The sequence below is a fragment of the Miscanthus floridulus genome, chromosome 15, assembly GCF_019320115.1.
Source record: "Miscanthus floridulus cultivar M001 chromosome 15, ASM1932011v1, whole genome shotgun sequence".
In the NCBI taxonomy this organism is placed as follows: domain Eukaryota; kingdom Viridiplantae; phylum Streptophyta; class Magnoliopsida; order Poales; family Poaceae; genus Miscanthus; species Miscanthus floridulus.
This window is the reverse complement of record NC_089594.1, coordinates 21083071-21098745: the sequence shown is the minus strand read 5'-3', so window position 1 is coordinate 21098745 and position 15675 is coordinate 21083071. Positions and strand designations below refer to the sequence as shown.

The following is a 15675-nucleotide window of genomic DNA, read 5'->3' as shown; positions in this document are numbered from 1 at the left end:
CACATACCACATCATATCAGTTTCTAGATGAAGAGATTAAAGATTATTAATTAATATTATATATAGTTCTTTTAAATCCACATAAAATTTTATAATTTTGTAGCCAAAATCAATGACATGGCAGCCTTGTAAACAATGCCGTGCTGTGAAATTTTGCACTCAGACTGGTCTAAATACGTGGCATGCTGTGAAATTTTGCACTCAGACTGGTCTAAATACGTGGCATCTTACTATTACTAATTAGAGGCCTCAACGTAGGCACCACGTTAATTCTCACCAGATGCGCTAGGAAAAAGATAAGTCCTATAAATTCTCACAATGATCAGAAACATCCAGCCTTTCATTTGGTAGACTCTAATTATCTTCGTCGATAATAGCCATCAGATCTGTCGTAGTTTTATTAAAAAATTACCCACCATTGTCATTATGAAAAATATATAAAGTAACCCCCTAATTTTGCATGTAAATTACCCACCTCTGCCATTACAAAAGATAATTCAAAATAACCCCTAAATTTGTATCTAAATTACCCACCTAGGCCATTATGAAATATAATTAAAAATAACACGCTAGCTTACATCTAAATTACCCAACTTTGTCATTATTAATTTAATCCCTAACGTTGTATCTAAATTAACCACATCTACTGTGAAAGATAATTAAAAATAATTTCTAGTGATTTTATAAATTATCCTCCTTTATCATTATGAAAGATAATTCAAATTAAATAATAATCTAATTAGCATTTAACATACCCATATACTCTCTCCGTCCCAAAATAAGTGTCGTTTTGGGTTTTCGTGCCATAAGTTTGACTCGATTTATAGAAAATACGTGCAATATTTATATCTTCAAATAAATTTGTTAAAAAACTAGACAAAAAGATCTTTTCGATGATACTAATTACTTAGCATAAATATTTATATATTTTAATATATAATTGCCGGTAGTTGTTTCTCGAGAAACGAGAACGACACTTATTTTGGAACGGAGGGAGTATGGTATTGTGAACGATAATATAAGGAATTACCTTTATATTTGTATGTACCTTAGCCAATTATAAAAAAATAAACAAAAAACTCTAAAATCTACACGTAAATCATAATATATATTATTAAAAAATAATATCAATAAAGTACGATACATATATTTAATTTACATAATTTTATAATCATGAAATAAAATAATTATATTGTTATATTTCACCGTGTATATCAAACAAACATGTATACATAAGAATAAATATTAATTTTAACAACTTATGAAACATGGAAAATATTCACTTAACAAATCATGTAGCAATATATATTTTACTGAAACATTATGACATGTCAATGTTGTTAATTTAATTTTATGCATATTATGGTATATAAATAATACTCGCTCTGTCCAGGAAAGAATGCAATTCTAGCACAATATCATGTCTTACTATGTCAAGTTTGACCAATTATATATAAAAAACTATAAATATTTATTATATCAAACAAATACCATTAGATTAATTATGGTGTGTATTATCATAATAAATTAATTTAAATCCATACTCCCTCCGTCTCAAAATAAGTGTCGTTTTGGGTTTTCGTGCCACAAGTTTGACTCGATTTATAAAAAATACGTGTAATATTTATATTTTCAAATGAATTTGTTAAAAAACTAGACAGAAAGATCTTTTCGATGATACTAATTAATTAACATAAATATTTATATATTTTAACATATAATTGCCGGCAGTTGTTTCTCGGGAAGCGAGAACGACACTTATTTTGGGACGAAGGGAGTAACTGTAAATACTATTTACTAAAAACTTGGTCAAACATGAACTACTTTATTGGGCACGCAACTCATAGTTGCATTCTTTATTCGACAGAGATAGTACTACACATATAATCCTATGATATAATAAATTCAACATGACAAACACTACATGCAATTACTAATATAAGTTAAATCATGAATAAATTATTAATCATTCGTACTTAAATTAGTTTACTCTATATTATACAAATATTATGCTATGTCGATACCGGTAATTAATTTATAAAATAATAGTATTACACGACAATTAAATTATTTAATATAGTAATTTTAACATTTTAATTGTTGCAGTGCAATTGTAATGGATTTTTCTAAATTCAATATCATAATTGTTGCAAAGCAATTGTAATGACTTTTTATGTCAATATAGTAGATAAAAATTTAGCCAAGAATCTACACTTTTTCATAAAAAAGTTTAAAATATATGTTATGGTAACACATTAACCTAAGGATAAAAAACAAATGTATCTATCATGGGACATGCAATTAATAAACGTCGACTCCGAATTTCACAAAAGTCTCCAAAAAATACTGCCTATCCTAAATCTATAACGAGCCAATCTATCTTATTGATTTGGTAAAATAATTGGTAACAAATAGTTCCGACGATGTTCAAAAGGTTAGCCAATCTCACAAAAATGTTAAACTACACAACTAAGCTAAGTGGTCTATGTCAACCAGTGACCATGATAATCATGTTGCCACATCCTTTTGAACATGCAATTTGAAAGATGAAACTACGGTATGTCAAGGTCAAAGCAGTGACTTAATTATGTGGATGGCATTCGTTCACAAGCAAAATATAATAAACCAATAAATGAAAAACCAAACATCTAAGTAATGACATTAACCTCAAAATTTTCTTCATACAAAAGACTACAAGTCATGAAAACAATTAAAGGTACAGATTTCAATATTCAAGAATATTAGTTAATAAGAAAAAAATCCAACTCTATGCACGCGTGTAACTCTAGATTCAAATGAAAGTTATTAGTGATACGAAGAAACTTTGATTAGTTAATATATATTAAATAGGGTTTTCTATCCGCACGGGTTCATGGACTCGCACGGGTTCATGGACTAATCCTAATTAATTTCCCATGAGTTGTACTAATTTACACGTACTCTATTAGAACAGATTTTTTATTAGCTGGGTCCGTCGTCTGCCATCATCTGTTGCATCGTTGGAGTTGGGAAACGAATCGGACTCCGTATTCTACTCGAACTCAACTGACCCGGCCGGCTGTGTCCATATCTCAGAAAAATATATAATTCCATCTCTGGCCGGAGCACTTATGCAGGAAAGAAAAAGGAGGAATCTTAATCTTAATCCATTTGTACGTGAACTCTTACCGAAACTTTTAGGCCTTGACAGGACTATATATACGTGGGAGTTTTATGTTGTAATTATGGATATTAAGAGGATTAAAGAATAGTCTCCCTATCTTGTGTCTACTCGTTATACTTTTCATCTACTATTGTGTTGATCATGGGATACAGAGAGGGAAAGATCTTAACCGCTGATGATATGTTTTATTACACGTTATCAGCACGACAAGCTCTACGTCTGCATCGCCATTGAAGTCAACGCCGACCTCGACGTTGACATCCGTGCCGACGTCCTCGCCACGACTACATCGACAACGTCGACATCGCTGACGTTGTTAGCGGAACGGATCTGCTACCTCTTCCTGCTATAAATCCGCACTGCATCGATATGTACCGTTGTCATCAAGCAGATTGATCTATTACTATGCCAAGCGCCCTACGCGGTATGTATCTACTAGCCCACTGCCCTACGCGGCACATGAGGTAGATCAAATTGGCATCCTCTATCCCGTATGATAAAGAATTTCATCCTGCAGATTGCATTTGTCCGACTATTAAATCGGGCTAATATTTGATCTAATTAATTTCTACATGCAGTAGATAGACGTACATGTATAGTATATATATATGCAAACGCTATGTATATGCACAAATGCACGGCTTGCTTGCTGCAATCTATGAAATTAGTCGCAAACAAGAAGTTAGCAACTAAACTATCCCCACACATGTGCGTATTAACAATATATAGCAAACATGCATGTAACATGAAGTTACGAGAGCTAGCTATGTCTATTTACAGTACGGCCAGGAAGCAAGAGCAAGACTAGTTCACGGCGAAACCAGCGTGTATGTAGTGTTGCTGCACTAACACAATGCGCCAATTTGTTTGATGCTAGAACGCATCACATCGTTAAGCCATGAACGACGTGTTGCTGTTGACGTTGTGCTCCAGATAGGATCGTGTCTGAACCATGCACGACTCCGAATTAGAACTGCCTACACGGTAAACGCACATAGTACTTCACTTGTATCCGGTATCGACTTGTAGTCGCGATGTGGCCCGTATGCCACACGACCTCCTCGGAATCATTGTACTAGGACATCTAGGAGCCCTTGGCATCAGCTCGGCTCGCATGCCTCGAGTTGCCCCTTAGGCCCCATGGCACGGCCAGCACGCCGCAAAATATCCTGCTAAGTGCGATGACCCCATGCAGATGAGCTGACATCGTCCGTGTCTTTTGCCTGCACGCGCCGAGATTCGTGCTCCGACCGCTCATCACGGAGTAGCCTGAAGCTCTGATGTTAAAATATTTTCTCTCCCCGTGCCTGGATTGAGTGCAATCCACCTGTAGCTACTTGCCGTTGCCTGTTAGCCTGAAGCTGCAGTTTGTACATAATATCGACATCGCAAGCTGCTGTTTGTGTGAGGTCGCTGAACGACCTAAAGTATTTATTTGTTGCTTGTGTATATATGCTTTGTATCAGTATTTTTAAATGTATTTATTTATCATGCATTATGGATATCACTATGCCAGAAAAGCTTATCAGTGACACCTTGATTAGTGACTCAGAAACAAAACACGTCACTATAAGAATATTAGTGACGTGGGTAAATGAGAAGAGTCACTGATTAGTTGTTGCCCATACTCCAGGAACAAGACGCGTCACTAATAACAATATATCAGTGACTCTTGCAAAGAAAACGCGTCACTGATAAAACCTGTGACGCGTATTGCTTAGCCGCGTCACAGATATATGGCTGTATTGGTGACGCGTATTGCTCAGGCGTGTCACTGATAAGGCAAGTGACACGTTTTGCCTAGACACGTCACTGATACAGGGACATATCAGTGACTCTTCTCAACAATCCACGTCACTGGTACAGCCGGCTGGACAACAAGTCAGATGTATTTGGCATTTGGGCTGCAAGGCAGGACCAAGTAATACGCGCAGGCCCAAGTTGGGTACAGACGGGTTGCTCAAAAAAAAAGTTGGGTACAGACGGACTCAACTCCGTTCTCCACAAGCCGCCGCCCCCGTCTCTCTCGTCGCATCCCTCTTCGTCTCCTCTCATCGCTCCCCCACCGCAGCAATGTCACGAGCAGAGATCACGACTCCGCCTTCCCCCGGTGCTCCTCCGAGGTCCCAGCCCTTCCCTGCAGCCCGTCCGCGCCCCCCCTCGCGCCACCCCCGCTGCCCGGTCTTATGCTGGCTGTCCGCTACCTCCACACCGATGCGGCTCCCCAGCGCGCGGACAGCAGGTTGCCGCCCCTCCGCGACTCCACGACGCCGCGGCTTCCCCGCATCTGCACCGGATCTCGTAGGGGCAGGAGGCGCTCCATCCAGTCCTCCACTACTCCAGGTGTGGCCTTCTCCATCCCCATTCGTCTCACATCCCCAAACCCTAGATGGCGCATCAGCGGTCTAACGGTTTCGTCCTACTCTTCCGGAGGGGCGCTGGCAAGGAAGCTGGATCTGAGACGACAAGGACGTGCATGAACTCGCACTACTCTCAGCCAAGTTCAGGACCTCAATTCAGTCAAGCATGTCGGCACCAATATTCCATCAGGTGAACATGTAAGTAGCTAATCAGCCTGTATCTTCTTTGTTCAGTTGCAACAGATTGTGTTTTGTTTAGGCCCAGTTATCTTGGCTTTTTGAACTAATCAGTTCATTTTTTATGCAATATATAAAAAATTGTATGAAACCTGAACATATGCGCAGATGGCAATTTGATAGCTAAGTATTGAAACTAATCTTTACTTTGCGCTACATACATATCTAATTCAGTTTTAAATTTTAATTGAGTTGGAATTTCTGTAGTGTGGCATTAGTTAATGGGATTGCTAGCTTAGTTCCTGATAGAGCGGTATTGAGTTGCCTGATCCATGAGCATTATTGGCATGATGCTGTTATGCAGCTCAGCCAAATTCATAAATCGTCCATATTTAGATAACAGGGCAGGTCCTCTGGAACACCATCTTTTGATTGTATATATATGAAATAGCAGGTCCTCTGCAACCATATGGGTTGCTTAAGTATTACTTATGGAATGATTGTTTTTTGCTGACAAGAGGTACTTGATTACTGCCTTGATGAACTGAGTTCTAGCATAACTGAGCATGAAGAAACCCGGATGTATGGTTGTATGTTGATGAATCGGCTGAGGGTTCTGCTTTACAGTTTTAGTTTGAGTTCTAGTCTAATAAACAAGCTTTAGAAATTAATGCCGGTATACTAAGTATATGCACACTGAACTGCCACACAACAGTCTTCAGCAAGAAGCACACTGTGATTAGATGCATCATCATACAAGAATATGTAATGCTGAAACTGATTAGTTTATTTTTACATAATCAACAGACCATATATTTATTCTTTTTTTTTCAGTGCACCGAGGAAGCTCATCGTCCAGTAGAATGTGTGGAGTGGAATGTGAGTGCTCAAACTGCATTAGGCACCTGAAGTACTGATCTATAAAGGGACAGTTCTTGTGCGAGGTATAGTATTGAAGACATTGACCTGTGAGCACATGACTTGTAGTCAGCCTATACTTAAATTTTGATGTTTGCAGGGCTGCAGGTAGCTATGTTGGCTTCTAGCTGGTAATAAACCACTCTAGCAAATGCAGGTAATTAACGAACATGCTTATCTTGTAAATATGTGTTAATGAAGTTACAACTTTGAGTAGTATTGCACAAGTTACAACTTTCGAAATCGACACCATTCAGTACGCACATTGTGCTGCTCTGTTTACTAAAACCCACGTAGCAATGCTTCAGTGCCTCAAAGTAAACACCAAACAAGGTTTGTGAATTTAGTTTTCCATTTTAAGTCACACACTCTTTTGCCTGGTCTATTGCTGCTCTGTTTATTAAAACAATGGCTTGCATTTTCATGGATGCACCAGTGTTTGGATGCCTCAAAGTAAAGAATAAACCAGGTTTGAGAATTTGGTTTCACAATTTTCGTCTAATTTTCTACACTGCAATGCAGGCCTTACTGTTTCAGCTCCAGTGTACAGTGCCTGCTAAGATATGCAATCATTTCTTCCTGTATATATGGGCAACCATTTTCTTTTCTCCAATGAAATTGGAACAAAAAAAGAGTCCGACAGCCATGACCATAACACAGTAGCAGGTTAACTCACTACTTGACAATTCTATATGAGATTATTCTACTTCCATATTTCATATAGAACACTGCATGCTCTGTTGTTTCTTTACCCTTTTCGACAGTGCCTATCCTTACTATGTACCATCTTCCAAAGAACTGTACTTATTCAATATTCATCCATATATGTAGTGTTAAGATCTTTTTGTTCTTTCATCGATGGAATCTGATACAGCTAGTTGCAGGTGCCCTTTTTTAAAATTAGGCTTTACGGGAGCATGGAGCCGTTTTACAGTTTTATTTTACTTATATTTAAACTTAGAATTTGCCATGGAGCAGTCAGCCTATAGTACCATAATTACTGTCAACAGTTATTTATGCTTATATGCTTAAACTTTGCTGATTATTAGTCTAGCTCTTGCAAATTAGAGTATTCTAGTCATGTGTAGGTACAAGGCCTCTGCCTCGTCAATGGTTTAGGTACAAGGCTCGTACCACTTGTTTGACCTGTGGATTTGTTTGCTCCATCATACCACTTTGAAACGACCCGATTTTCCACGAAGGGGAAATCCACGGATTCGAAATATAATGTGATAGTCCCAAGAGATCACCCCATCACATTATCATATAACAGTTGATATTACAGTCATACATCGTGAGATTACAGGCTTACAAGATATTACATTACTTGGGAAAACACCTAATACATGGTTAGTCTAGCGGGGGCATATCTAAACGTCATCAGAGCTGGCGAAACATGTCGTCGAGCGGAGGCTCCTCCTTCATGGGCATCATCAGAGTCGGCGTAGAGTGTTAGCGGGCATAGACTTCATCTCCTGAACCAAACTTGAGCGTAGGCACGAGATCGTCTAATCCTTCCATTCTCCAACGTTGTCGTCGAAGATGTCGTCCAAACCTGGTTCCAAAGTATCAGTACGATTTGTACTGGCCACTGGCTCCCACGCTATGCTTTTGCGTAAGCTTTGTGGTAGGTGGAATCCAAAGGGATAAATCAAGAGGCCTATATATATGGATGGCTGTGGTTTTCCTATGCAAGTATCATCAATATTATAATAATAATAATTGTTCATCAAGTTTTAATCCATCTCATCCACACACATTCTCCCATTCCAGTCACACACATCTCACCACGCCTCACTCTCAAGTCGGCAGGCACGACTCCCTCTCGAGCCTGTCTCAACGGCCCATGGCCGGAAGGTAATAACACCAGGAGGTAGATAGAAGACTCATCTCTCTGGTCTAGTGTAACAGAACACAGGAAAGGTCCATAGCCGACAAGTCGGCATATGTATCGATCGATTGACCATACACTCTGCAGAGGTTTCACATACCCACAAGATAGCCATCATCGATGTTGTACATCATCTAGGCAGATTCCGGCCACCTACTAGCCTAGAACGATGCCACCCTACCACTCAGCCCTGGGCCACCCCGGGTAGAAACCGGCACGCTGAGACTATGAGACATAGTACCAGGCCCAGGGGTCACTATGCTGTCTTAGGAGGGTGTGGGTCCAAATGCCCGTACCTCCCTACACTATCCGCTAACAACCTAGCAGTAGTGGCACCATCCTACCAAGTGGTTCGGCCGTCTCCCCCCCCATAAGGAAGCGAGTGGGATGCAAGGGATTCCCATGAAGCTGGAAACTAGCACTTAAAGTCCTTAGGCTTGACCAAGCAGGACATCTTCTCGTGGGGATAACCATCACCCCGTGCCTCAATGACACCTCCCGCTCCACAGAGGCTCTCCACCCCGGGATCACCTCAAGTCACATATACCCACCACAGGTAACTCTCTCGGGGATGCCCAGGTCGCACCCCTGGCAAGACTTGTCCAACGAATCGTCATGTATTCCTGCTTGGTCGACTCAACCCTCACCACACACCCAAGACACACGCAGCACTCTCCCCAATGGTTAACATGTTTTACCATATCCTCGGCACCAAGTGCCATAGCCACTCACAACCATCCTCCACCATGCATCACATCACAGATATAATGCGCAATAGAAGTAAGTAGTAAGTATCAAGTATTAAGCAAGCGTGTCTAGCCTATCAGCGGGTGTGCAAGTGTAAGGTTGCAACAAGGTAATGGCTTTCAAGCAATTCTACCATGCAACCTATCATAATTCATTTGCATAAAGTAAAGCGCTAGCAATCTACATTATTGCATGCCAAATAGGATCTACGAGGTTGGGTGGGACGTGGCACTTGTTTATTGTCCATTTCTGAGATCCACAACGTACTTGTAGTCGTTCTCCTCCATGGTCTTGTCGTTGATCACGCTCTCCTCTAGCAGTCTCTGATCCGAACAACGTTATCTTGATGCAACTACCTTGTGAAACACACTCAAGGCAAGAGAACATTCAGTACTCGAAAAGACGACAAGACACAGAAGGAACACCAAAGAGGAAATGACTTAGCCCTCTTGGTAGATGTCCGATCCCTGGGCCAAGAATCAGGAGTGGTTGTTTGCCAAGCACAAGCTTAAGTCAAGGCCTAGCCAATACTTCCCGGGCCGATCATGGTCGACCTGTACGGCTCCAATAAAATGGACAAGACCCTAGCTCATCTTAAGCAAACACCACGGCTTGCGATCTTTCGATCCGGGCATCATGGAGATTGACAGGAATCAAAAGAAGCAGCTAAAGCAATTCCGGTCTCTCTCTCAATCCGTACACCATTGTAATTGATGAGAACTAAGAGAGGGTGGAACAAGAGAGATAAACGAAGGCAGTGGTCTACTTCTTCCAATACACGCGCCATGGAAAATACAGGGTATTGGAATGGAGCGACGCACCAAGGAACACAAGTGCTCAATCCACTTGTAGGGCACCAGGACCTAGGTGCACTAAATGCACTAAGACATCTCTAGGGTTCTTAGCGGTGAGGTTTGTCACTGCGAGAACCACAGAAATGCTACGGTCCAATGGGGTACAATCATAAAAGGGCTTAAGCATGAAAGAACCAATAGAGAGGGGCACATGATTTACCTTCATTTCATCCACTCGCCATTGCAACGACAGGAATCAAATGAGTGGAATCAAAAGGGCAATAAACACCAAACAAGCAAAAGGCTGAATCCACGTCTTACAGGATCGACAGGGATTTGAGGGCAAGATAGAAAAGAATGGAATCCGCACTCTTTCGACCAACTCATCATGGAATGGACGAACGTTGGAAGAAGAAAGACACAATCCCACGATCCAAGCCAACTCATAGGGCTCCACGACCGTGCAACTAAAAGGCACAAGGCTATTCCCACGGCTCGCAGCGATGCGGTTGTCACCGCTTAGATCTGAAGGAGCGCTATGGTCCAGGTGGCACAATCATACGAGATGCCTAGGATAAACACGAGTGAAAAAGAGGTAGAGCCCGATGGTCATGGCGAGGGGACTCGTGGCCATGAGCTTTTACCTACACAAGTTGGCATCTGTCTTCTATGATCATCATATCCCGATTCATCCACTAGGTTAGGCCACAAAGGGCTCATTGTGTGTGGGTGATATCTGCACCAAGGTTCAGTCCACAATAGCCAAGTCCTAGGGCTGAACCGGGTTACTAATAATCGTAGTACGTCAGAGTCAACTAAAAGCAAGGGAGCGAGTTACGTTCGCCATTACGACCATGGTGGGGCGAACCCACGACCAAAATGGTCGAACGAGGTACGATCCCTCGGCCGGCTCGGAGGCACGGTCCTTAAACGAAGAAACACCACACAAGAACCAAACCAACAATGAGAACACAAGGACTAAACCGACATGACCACAACGGACGGAGTAGGACATTTCCATAGTGACGAGAGGAATGGATGGTTGGCCAGCTACAGCCTACAGTGGCTAGCTGTGGCTGGCTGCAGCTGGCTGTGGCTGGCTGTGGCTGGCTGTAGGTGGCTGCGGTTGGCCAAAGGCTGGCTATGGCTGACCAGGCGTGGCAGCGACTGACTAGGAGGTGGCTAGTGTGGTCGAACATAGCTAGGGTTGGCAACGAAGGCGCTCGACAAGACGACGGGGCTAGATTGCAGGTCCAAAAAGAGGCAAGTCTCGGTCCCGCGCGGTGCAGTGCAAAACAGGATGATGAGGACAAGTCCATGGCGTAGAGCATGATTTTAGAAAAATGTGGAAACTGGTTTCACATTTTTCCGAGGTCGTATGGATTTTCTATGAATTTCCAAAGGTTAAATCCTTTTCTTGAAAAAGAAAAAGGAAGGATAATCCAGGGCTCGACACGTGGCATGCTGTGATTGGTCAGGGATGTGGCAGTCTGTGACAGGTGGGGTCGGTCAACAGTCAACGTGGACCGGTCAACAGTCAACGTGGACCGGTCAACGGTCAACAACGACCGAGCTCTTATCGGGCTTTATGGGCCGGGTCATGGGCCGGTCTGGGCCGCGCTGGCCCGGACACGTGTCGCTCTGGAAGATGGCCACGTGGTGGTTTCGGGCTCCTAACGGGCCTGGTCTGGACTATGCACGTGGGAGCGGCTCATGGTGCACCCATGGGCAAGGCCTGGTGGACCACGGGCACGGCTTTCGGTGAACCACGTCCACCTCTCCCTCTTCTCTCATGGGTTCACGGCGGAACGGGTGCATGGCGTCGCTGCATTTTAAGCTCGGGTCCATGGGGGTTTGGCTCACGGTGGACCACAGTGCACGGGTCCACAAACCGCACACACGGTTCACGGTGGACCACGTGCATCTCCTCCTTACTCCCTCTGGTTCACGTGGATCGGGCTCATGGCGCTACTTCTCCCTCTCTTTTCTCTTCCCCTCTGTTCCTACCGCGACGGAGGTCCTGCCGGCGGCGAGCTCGCGCGCGTTCTCCGGCGGCTCGGCTTCACAGCGAAGGTGCGCTAGGGCTTCGCGTGGTCAGGGCGAAGGTTATTGTGGGGTCGCGGCGAGGCCGCGGGGCTTCGGGCGACCGGTGCGCACGGCGCGGCGGCGCGGGACGGTCGGGTCATGGCGGCGAGGCGCCATGGGGCACTACCAAGGCTCCACTGGTGCGCGTCGGTTCTCCGGTGCTCCGGCGAGCACGACTAGGGTTCCAGGGTCGACTACAGGGGTCGTGGCTAGGTCGATCACGGCGCCGGCGGTGCTGCGCCGATAGCGGATGATGGTGAGGGGATTTGGGTCGCTAGCAGGGTCGAAGAATCACCTTTTCCTCCAATTAGTGCCTTCCGGGGGTCAAGGGATCTGCCCCTGGTGACCAAAGAGCACGGCGGAGCCCGTGCGTGGCAAAGGCATACGGCGAACCTCTAGTGAGCTCACTGCCACGACAAACGGCGACAAGGGAGGGGCTTTAGGCCTCATCTTCACCATGGCCAGATACGGCAGGTTAGGGTGGAGCTCAACGGCGTGCTCCCGATGAGCGAGGCGGCCGGAGGTAACGGGGAGAAGTATGGCACCGCGGCACTCTAGAGCGCGTCCGCGCCGGCGAGGTCAGGCAGCCAAGGCAGTCGGAGCTCATCTTCGGCTCTGTGCGGGCGTAAGGTGCGTCCTACGATGCGACGAGTCCGTTGGTCGGGGCTTTGGTGTCCCAGAGTTTGTGGTGAGTCCAGAACGTGGCGGCGTCGTGGTGGTCCGTGGCCTTGGCGAGCGAGTGCGGTGAGGTGGGACGGCGACGGCGTTCACGAGCCGCCAGGGCTCGGCAAGGCTGCGCGAAGGCTGGTGAAGGTGTGCGTGCGTGCGTAGTGTTCTGTGGGGCATAAGGGTTCGGTCTTGCGTCCCTGCGAAGTAGGAACGCGGCGGCTGCTATGGCGACGGCGTGCGCGGCGAATAGAGAACGACTGGGGCTCACCGTAGGGCTCGTGGTGGTAGGATAGTGGTGCTGTGGAGAGGCGATGCAGTGTCGATCGGTAGTAGTGCCGTGTCGACCCACGTCGAGGAAGAAGGCGATCGGCGTCGTCCCCATCTCCAACGACCACGAACGGACTCCGGCGGGCGGCGTTCTTCTTCTCCTTCCTCTTCTTCTTCATTTCACCGACTTGGCGTGCTGCGGAGGATGACGTTGTGGTCGCGACGAGGGTGCGCAGCCGTGAGGGTGCGCTAGTGCACGAGTCGACGGCGCTTCCCATGTCCTCGTGGCTCTGGCTCCCCCTTCTTCCTCTTCCCAGCTCCCTCTCTTCTCCTTCTCTCATACTCTCTGGCTTGGGATGGGCAGAAGGCCGTTTGTGGCGGCGCGCGGAGTGGTGCGGGCTAGGGCTCCAGGGCTCGTGGTTTTATAGCCCGAGCTCGGCCATGACGAGGGCGGACGGTGGATGGAGTTGGATGGGCAATCAGAGGGCCAGGGGTGCTCCGAGGCTAGGGTTTTAGGGTCATAGGGTGACCGCGAGGGCATCGCACCCGTGATCGCGGCGTCGTCTGGTAAAAAAGGAGGGGACAGGGAGGGGGCAGGGCCATGCCCCTGCCATGGCCACGGCAGGGCGTGAGTGCAGCGAGTCACGCACCTTGCGTGACCCTGTCGGCCAGCGGATGCCAGTGTGGTGTCCGCGCGGGGTTGGTGGCGTGGAGACGGACGGCAGCGATGCAGCGGTGCCCTTGGATGCTGCCCTGGCACCGCGCTCCTCTGTTCTGTGGGGAAAAATAGAGGAAAAAGGGGGACCGGAGGAGAGGGATGACGGGTGGGGCCCTATGGTCAGCGGCAGCGGCGAGGGAGAGGGCCTGGTGGTTGCTGGCGGGCTGGTTGTGTCCGTGGGCTGCGAGCGGGGCCTGTGGGGGTGCTTGGTAGGCCTTGCGCGCGAGCTGGGCCAAGGCGTGGTCGAGCTGGAGGAGTTGGGTTGTGGCTTTGCTGCTCCTGCGTGGGCCTGTGCGAAGAGGAAGGCCTGGGCCAGCAAGGCGGTGGAGGGCAGGCTGGGCCACGGGCAGGCTGTGAGGCTGGGCTCGGTTGGCTCAGTGCCTGGGCTGGTTGCTGATCACGGGCCAGATTGGCCTTTCCTTTTTCTCCCCCATTTCCTAGTCTTTTTCTATTTTACACTCTGAGAAATAGATGAAGGGAGATAAAGGGGATTGAAGGGAATTCAAAAGGAGTTCATGAGAAAAAAGGAGAAGGAATTCCGGAGGAGATCGAGCAGAACTCGGAAGAGATAAAAGGATTGACAACAAAGTTGCTATGGATTCGCGCACTCCGACACAAAATCCTAACTCATCTAAGAAACTCCGGCAAGCTCCTACAATCAATTCTAGATGAGTGCAACAATTTATTTATAAATTGTTCTTAGTTGACTTAGGTTTGACCTAGCGACTACATGCTACACACTTTGCAGGAAATTTTTTAAAAAGTTCGTAATTTTGGCTTCTCCAAAAACCTGGGTTGTTACACACTCGCTTGACCTGTGGATTTGTTTGCTGCATCGGTGTTAGGGTTTGTTTGTTATGCATTTGGATCCGTGATTGATTTCTGAAAGGAGCAGACCGACTTGCTTATGCGCGAGAATGGGATAGATCATAGATGGGGCTGTAGGAATGCCAGTCCTATTCATAATTAGGTGTACTTGTATGGGGATTTTCTTCTGGCATGAGGTCCTGAATTAGAGATGATGTATTTCGCTATCTGGGATACCAGCTAAATTACACCTTGGGCTATAACACGAACCAGCGGCCTGTACTAGTTTAGCTATAGTTTCTAGTCTATACACCATCACATGCTCTCTTAAATGTCAATGCTCAGATGTTTACGGACAACATGTCTTTTCTGGTCTTGATCATACTTTAGTGTTCTGCAGGGATATGAACAACAATAATCTTGGAGGCAGTGACATTTCTTATAATAATCTTCTTCCTAATCTCCAGAGCTTGTGAGTCATGTCTGATGTGTACCTCATCATTCCTATTTATGTTTTATAAAAATTAATTTAGGTCTTACATAGAACTACCTGGTATGCAGAAATCTTGCAGGAGATAGCTTCATTGGGACAGCACCTTACTCCATCTCATAGATGGTTGCACTTAGGAAATTGTAAGTTGCCTTTTAAGATTTGTACTAAGCTGTTTTCCGTAAGCACTTTGGTAAGATTTACCTTTTTTTCTTTTCCTCTCCTTGGTGTAGAAATCTTGGTCACAAATTTAACAACATTGTGAGTGATTTTTCTTTCTTTAGCTATTTGTATTCAGATCTGATCTAATCACTGGTGTATACATGTCTTGTCAGTCATATATGCTGCTCTGCCTTTCAGTGCCTTTTGAAATGTAGATTGTTATTTGCTTATGTAGTTATATATGACAACTAATTATCATTTTTATTGCAACTCAGTGCTGGTTAATGATTAAAACAATTACCGTTAGGGAACTTGATCTTGCTAGAAAGAAATTCTATATTGCTGTCGACCTCTCTATCTTAATTAACTATCTGCTGTTTTATCGTAGCCTGGCAGCAGTTGGCCTACATTGAACTGAGAGGAAACG

At 45.2% G+C, this 15675-nt stretch overlaps 1 long non-coding RNA gene across 2 annotated transcripts; it reads left to right on the top strand.

Moving 5' to 3' along the window:
• The first annotated feature begins 5151 nt into the window (after positions 1-5151).
• Positions 5152-15532, top strand: LOC136509501 (uncharacterized). 2 transcript variants are annotated; one of them, XR_010772363.1, is made up of 6 exons: positions 5152-5721; positions 6535-6644; positions 6719-6775; positions 7141-7284; positions 14997-15068; positions 15158-15532. It is a non-coding gene; the product is annotated as an uncharacterized lncRNA (long non-coding RNA). The 2 variants fall into 2 exon arrangements; XR_010772362.1 differs by lacking the exons at positions 14997-15068; positions 15158-15532 and having other exon boundaries at positions 5158-5721; positions 7141-7560.
• The last annotated feature ends 143 nt before the right edge of the window (positions 15533-15675 follow it).